General features: G+C 39.7%; 1 pseudogene; it reads right to left on the reverse strand.

Moving 5' to 3' along the window:
- Window positions 1–3,576: 3,576 nt before the first annotated feature.
- Window positions 3,577–4,856, reverse strand: LOC144370155 (26S proteasome regulatory subunit 7 pseudogene; annotated as a pseudogene).
- Window positions 4,857–6,473: the final 1,617 nt, after the last annotated feature.

The following is a 6,473-nucleotide window of genomic DNA, read 5'->3' on the forward strand; positions in this document are numbered from 1 at the left end:
TTGCAAGGCCACCTTTGATTTTTTGTTTCAAACTGACTCAACTTAGAAAAACCATAGAACTAAGTGTTAAATAAATGCATAACACATACATTTTCTCTATGACAATGATCATTTAAAAATATGTGAAAACACAAAGGCCAAAAAGTTGGGTGGGAATGAAGCAAAATCTCAGCACCCAAGAGCTGTGATTTGCTTTTGCTTTTTTTGTAGTTCTCGGTACTGAACTCAAGCCTTACACATGCTAGGCAAGTGCTCAACAGCTGAGCTATATCCACAGAAAAAAGAAAAAATTTAGATGTCTGGATTGGCAACTGCAGAGGACACTGGGGCATTTGCTGGTGTACCAACCTCCCATTTTGACAGGAGGCAGCCCACACCACATAGGAGCCTGCACAGGGGGATGCACCAGCTGTTCTACTTACACATCCTGATAGATGTCCACAAGGTGCATCAGCATTTTGAAAATGTTCCCAATATGCTAGGGAAGGAAAGAGAAAAAGAAATATGAAAGGCTCAACCAGGAAACAGCTGCCGAGCCAAGAAGGGAGAAGGGCACAGAGACTCATCCTATTCTCCCTGCACAAAAGCCTCAATGGCTCAAGGGCCAATTTTCATTTTCCACCAGTGAAATGCATGCTGTAAATTTAAACCATTTTCTTTCTCTTTTTTCCTTTTATATTTTTTGGTTGGGGTTCTTTTCTTTCTTGAAACTGGGAATTAAACCCAGGGCTTTGCTTATGCAAGTTAAGTGCTCTGCCACTGAGCTACATCCTAGCCCTTACACTATTTTCTTCTTTTAAAAAAATTAATAATTAATTAATTAATTCTAATTAGGTATATATGACAACAGAATGCATTTTGATTCATTGTACACAATTGCAGCACAACTTTTCATTTCTCTGGTTGTACATGATGTAGCGTTGCACCATGTGCAGTCATACATGTACCTAAAGTAATGATGTCTATCTCATTCCACCATCTTTCCTACCCCCAGCTCTCCTCCCCTCCCCCCCTTTGCCCAATCAAAATTCTTCCATTTTTCTTATGCCCCCCCCATTATGGATGAGCATCTACTAATCAGAGAGAACATTCAGCCTTTGGTTTTGGGGGATTAGCTTACTTTGCTTATCATTATATACTCCAGCTCCATCCATTTACCTGCAAAACCATATTTTTACTCTTTTTTAATGCTGAGTAATATTCCATTGTGTATATATATATATATATATATATATATATATATATATATATATATCATAGTTTATTTATACATTCATCTATTGAAGGCCATATAAGTTTAGCTATTGTGAACTGAGCTGCTATAAACGTTGATGTGGATGTGTCACTATAGAATGCTGATTTTAAGTCATTTGTATCTAGACTGAGAAGGGGGATACATGGGTCAAATGGTGGTTTTGTTCCAAGTTTTCTAAGGAATCAATACTGCTTTCCAGATTGGTTACACCAATTTGCAGTACCACCAGCGATGTATGAGTGCACCTTTCCCCCACATTCTCGCCAACACTTATTGTTGTTTGTATTCTTGATAACTGTCATTCTGACTGAAGTGAGATGAAATCTTAGTTTTGATTTGCATTTCTCTACTTACTGTAGATGTTGAACATTTTTTCATATATTTGTTGATTCAGTGTAGATCTTCTGAGAAGTGTCTGTTCAGCTCTTTAGCCCATTTATTGATTGGGCTGTTAGTTTTTTCGGTGTTTTTTTGAGTTCTTTATAGATCCTGGAAATTAGTGCTCTATCTGACATGTATGTGGAAAAAATTTGCTTCTAAAATGTAGGCTCTCTCTTCATCTCATTGTTTCTTTTGCTGAGAAGAAGCTTTTTAGTTTGAATCCATCCCATTTATTGATTCTTGATTTTATTTCTTGTACTTTAGGAGTCTTGTTAAGGAAGTAAGGTCCTAATTTGACATGATAAAGATTTGGGCCTACTTTTTCCTCTATTAGGTGAAGGGTGTTTGGTCTAATTCCTAGGTCCTTGATCCACTTTAAGTTGAATTTTGTGCATGGTGAGAGATAGTAAGGTTTAGTTTCATTTTGCTGCAAATGGATTTCCAGTTTTCTTAGCACCATTTATTGAAGAGGCTATCTTTTCTCCAATGTATGTTTTTGGCACTTGTCTAGTATGAGATAACTGTATTTACATGGATTTGTCTCTGTGTCTTGTATTCTGTACCATTGGTATATATGTCTATTTCGGTGCCAATATCATGCTGTTTTTATTACTGTGGCTTTGTAATATAGTTTAAGGTCTGGTATTGTAATGCATCCTGCTTCAGTCTTCTTACTAAGATTGCTTTGGCTATTCTGGGTCTCTTATTTTTCCAAATGAATTTCATGATTGCTTTTTTTTTATTTCTATGAGGAATGACTTGGGGATTTTAATTGGAATTGCACTGAATCTGTATAGCACTTTTGACAATATTAATTCTGCCTATCCAGGAGCATGAAGATCTTTCCATCTTCTAAGGAAGGTCTTCTTCAATTATTTTCTCTAGAGTTCTGTAATTTTCATTGTAGAGATCTTTTACCTCTTTTGTTAAATTGACTCCCAAGTCCTTATACAATTTTCTTTACCTCAAAAAGCATAATAAGGAAGGATAGCAACTATGAAATGTGTGACATTCACAGCACCAACTAAGAGTCATAAATAACAAACAGCTTCTGTTCTTGTAAGCTCTATTTACTAAACCAGAATCAACTCTGGGAAGTCAAACTTCAATCCTAAGAAATAATGACTTCTTATTTCAGCAATTCCCCTATTATTTCTCAGCACTTCTCCCAACCTGCCCTTCAAGACAGAAGACCCACAAGCATTCAATGTTCAGCTTGTAACTTGCTTTTTCTAAGCAAGAACCTGACACCTAACCCCCAACCAAAACCTCCAAGAGATCTTCTGAGATCTTCTGAAGCTGTTGCAGCCTGTAGTGAGTCTCTAGAAAACAGTCCAGGATCGGAGCAGGAATGAGACTCAAGTACTCAGTGGAGTTTTCTGTATAGGGAACCAGGCTTACCAGAGGCAGCAAACTCAACCAGGATCAAAAGAGATACTCATCCACATACAGCAACTTCTTCCTGCTCTCCATGAAGTTAAGAAACTGGCTCTGAATGAAGAGATCAATACAGAGACTAGGGCAGCAGTGAGAGCACTGAGCAGACTCAAGACAAGGAAAAGCAAGGTCCAGAATCCTCAGATTTTAATGGTGATATCAATACATTGTGAAAACAGACATACAGAGCGAATCAAATGAAAACTGAACAAAATAGCCAAGTGTATGGCACACCTGTGATCCCAGCAACTCAGGAGGATGAGGCAGAAGGAATGCAAGTTCAAAGCTATCCTGAGCAATTTAGTGAGGCCTTATCTCAAAATTAAAAATATTAAAAAGGGGCTAGATATGTGACTCAGTGGTTGAGCACCCCTGGTTTCAATCCCTGGCATCAAATAAATAATTTTTTTTTTACAATTTTTAAACCATTTGTGTGTGTGTGTGTGTGTGTGTGTGTGTGTGAGGTGGTATTGGTATTAACAAGTCTTTATAAGCTTAAGATTCTAACTGAAGTTTTCATTTGAAAGCCTTTGGGGCTCAGTTGTATGTCATGTAGCGAGGAGTAGCACTGAATTTGGCATAAGACTTAATGACTTATTTACAGCTTCCAAGAAATCCTTCTCAGTAGCAATTTTTTGCCATGCTCGGATTGCAAACATACGAGCTTTTGTGCAGACACTTCTAATCTCAGCACCAGTGCTATTTGGACATTGTCGTGCTAACAATTCAAATCTGATATCTCTTTCAACACTAATTGAAGGAGAATGAATCTTAAAGATGTGAGTCTGACCCTCTGAATCAGGTAAACTAAATTCAATCCTGTATCCAATATCCCTGGCCTCATCAGTCCTGGGTCTAGAGTATGAGGTCTGTTGGTGGCCATCAGCACTTTAATGTTGCCTCAAGGATCAAAAACATCCAGCTGATTAATCAGTTTCAACATTGTTCTCTGTACTTCATTGTCACCTCCAGCAGCATCATCAAACCGAGCCCCCAACGGCATTGATTTCATCAAAGAAGATAAGGTAGGCTTTTTTTTTTTTTGTGCTGGCCATTTCAAAAAGCTCATGAACCATTCGAGCCCCCTCTGCAACATATTTCTTTACAAGTTCAGATCCAATAACTTGAATGAAGCAAGCATCAGTCCTACTAGCAATTGCCTTGGAACAGAGTGTCTTGCCTGTGCCTGGGGGACCAAACAGCAGCACACTCTTGGGAGGCTCAATGCCAAGGTTAACAAACGTCTCTGTTCCTTACTACCACCAACATCACTGTAATTGACATCAGGTTTTTTTCTCCATTTGCATCATGGTAACTGTTGCGTCAATCTTAGGAAGCAGTGGAATGTGGATTTGATACTTATTTCTGTCCACACCAACTCTCATCCCTTCTTCAATGTCAGTATATGCCACGTGATCGCTGAGGTCTACCATGAACTTGGCAAACTGTTTCACATTGATAATGTATATTGGGTCATCTGAATCAGCATTAATTATCTTTGTACACCTTGCAACCTGTAAAGGCTGTTCACTCTGGAGAGTTTGCTTATCTGCAGCCAAGTCCCAGAGTGGTGGTGGGGCCAGGCCAGTGTCAGATTCTTTAATACCAGTGAGCTCATTAATTTTCTTAAGAAGTTGTTGAATGTCATCCTCAACCTGCTTAATCTTCCATGAGTAAGTACTCTGACTGTAAGTTTTCAGCAAGGCAATACCCCCCATTATTGCTTGTCATCCTTCTCATCCTCTTTGATTTCCCACTGATCAGCACTGAGGTAATTCAGCATTTTTAGGAAATGCAAGTGTCTTCCTTACTTTCTCAGTGATTACACAGCATCTCTAAAATAAATTTTTACAAAAATCATTTCTATTTGAATTTCATTTCAAAATATTCCAAAACTAGAGAAGAGATAGGAACAATTGAGCTCACTTCCTTTATCCCTAATGATAGCAGCTGGCTCCCAGTGGACAGGGAGGGAAAGGGGACAGGGAACTCCACACATGACAGTTATCTCTGTGTGGAAATGAGTGCAAAGTTGTTTTCACATTTAATTCAGATTTATTTTAATTTTTTACTTAAATTTGATTTTAAAAATTTTGTGTGTGGTGTTGGGGAGGCAACCTAGGGCCTCACCCATTCTAGGCACACCTCTGCCACTGAGTGCATCCCAGCCCCCTACAATTTTTCTTGTGTAGGTTTTGCTTTCTATGTCTTCTTTGAAGAATCTTTCCTCACTCCAAGATGATCATATTTAGAAGCATGCTGTTAACAGATCCAGGCATGTAAGGATTTTCCAGAGAGCCACCTGCTCAGCGTGGTCAGGAACTTGTGCCCTTGGACTGCAGCACCTTCAAGATACTGAGAGTGGTCCAGTTCAGAATGCAGCTGTCTTGCTGCATGTGCACACGGGCACACCTGAGAAGGGCGTGTGTCCTGCCATGTGGGGTGCTGAAGTTCCTGGGTGCCACCTGGGACTGGCTGGTCTGTAGCTTTCTCCACAACATCTGTACCATATTCATTCTCCTGTCTTTTGTTCCATCAGTCACTGAAGAGGAGGCATAGAGCTCCACAGAGCTATGGATCTGCCCACTCCTCCTATCAGGATTTTGGTTTGGGGTTGGATTTTATTCTCCATCCTGGCGTTTAGTCCTACTTGGTATCTTTGTTCTCTATTCCTCTGTGACTCCTACTTTGACTTTTTTTCTTTTTTGTGGTGCTGGTGATGGAACCTATGGTCCCAGCCAAGCTAGATAAGTGCTCTGTAGCTAAGCCCCAGCCCCAGCCCTGGACCTGTTGTGGCTTTTGCATATTTCTTAGTATTCCAGTTTATCATTTATTTAGCTTAGAGTTTTGCATCTCTGGGTCCCCTTTCTCCTTCTGTAGTACAGTTCTCAATGGGGACAGGGGTATTTAAGCCCCCCTCCTACCCAAAGGGGCCTGGCAATACCCAGAGACACATATGCCTTTAAGAACTGGGGTGGAAGCAAGACCAGCAACACCTTCCAGGTGGGGGCCTGGCACACTGCTCAACATCCTACAGTGCACAGGATAGCCTCCACTCTACAGAATGCCCTTATCCCAAAAATACAATGGTGCTAACTTCAGGAAATCATGCCAGAACTACATTAGACATAATTATTATTATAATAATTTTTTTTTTGTAATGGGGAGTGAACCTAGGTGTACTCAACCACTGAGCCACATCCAAGGCCATTTCTTAAATCTTATTTTGAGAAAAGGTCTCATTAAGTTGTTCAGGCTATCCTTGAACTTGTGATCCTCCTGACTTGGTCTCCCAAGTCTCTGGTATTTCAGGGGTATGGCACCACACCTGGTTTAAAAGTTATTTTTTTTAAGGTAGTAAACTCAACCTGAATTTTACCATTTCAACAATTTTTCCAGA

Source organism: Ictidomys tridecemlineatus, chromosome 13 (genome assembly GCF_052094955.1).
Source record: "Ictidomys tridecemlineatus isolate mIctTri1 chromosome 13, mIctTri1.hap1, whole genome shotgun sequence".
NCBI classification, from domain to species: Eukaryota; Metazoa; Chordata; class Mammalia; order Rodentia; family Sciuridae; genus Ictidomys; species Ictidomys tridecemlineatus.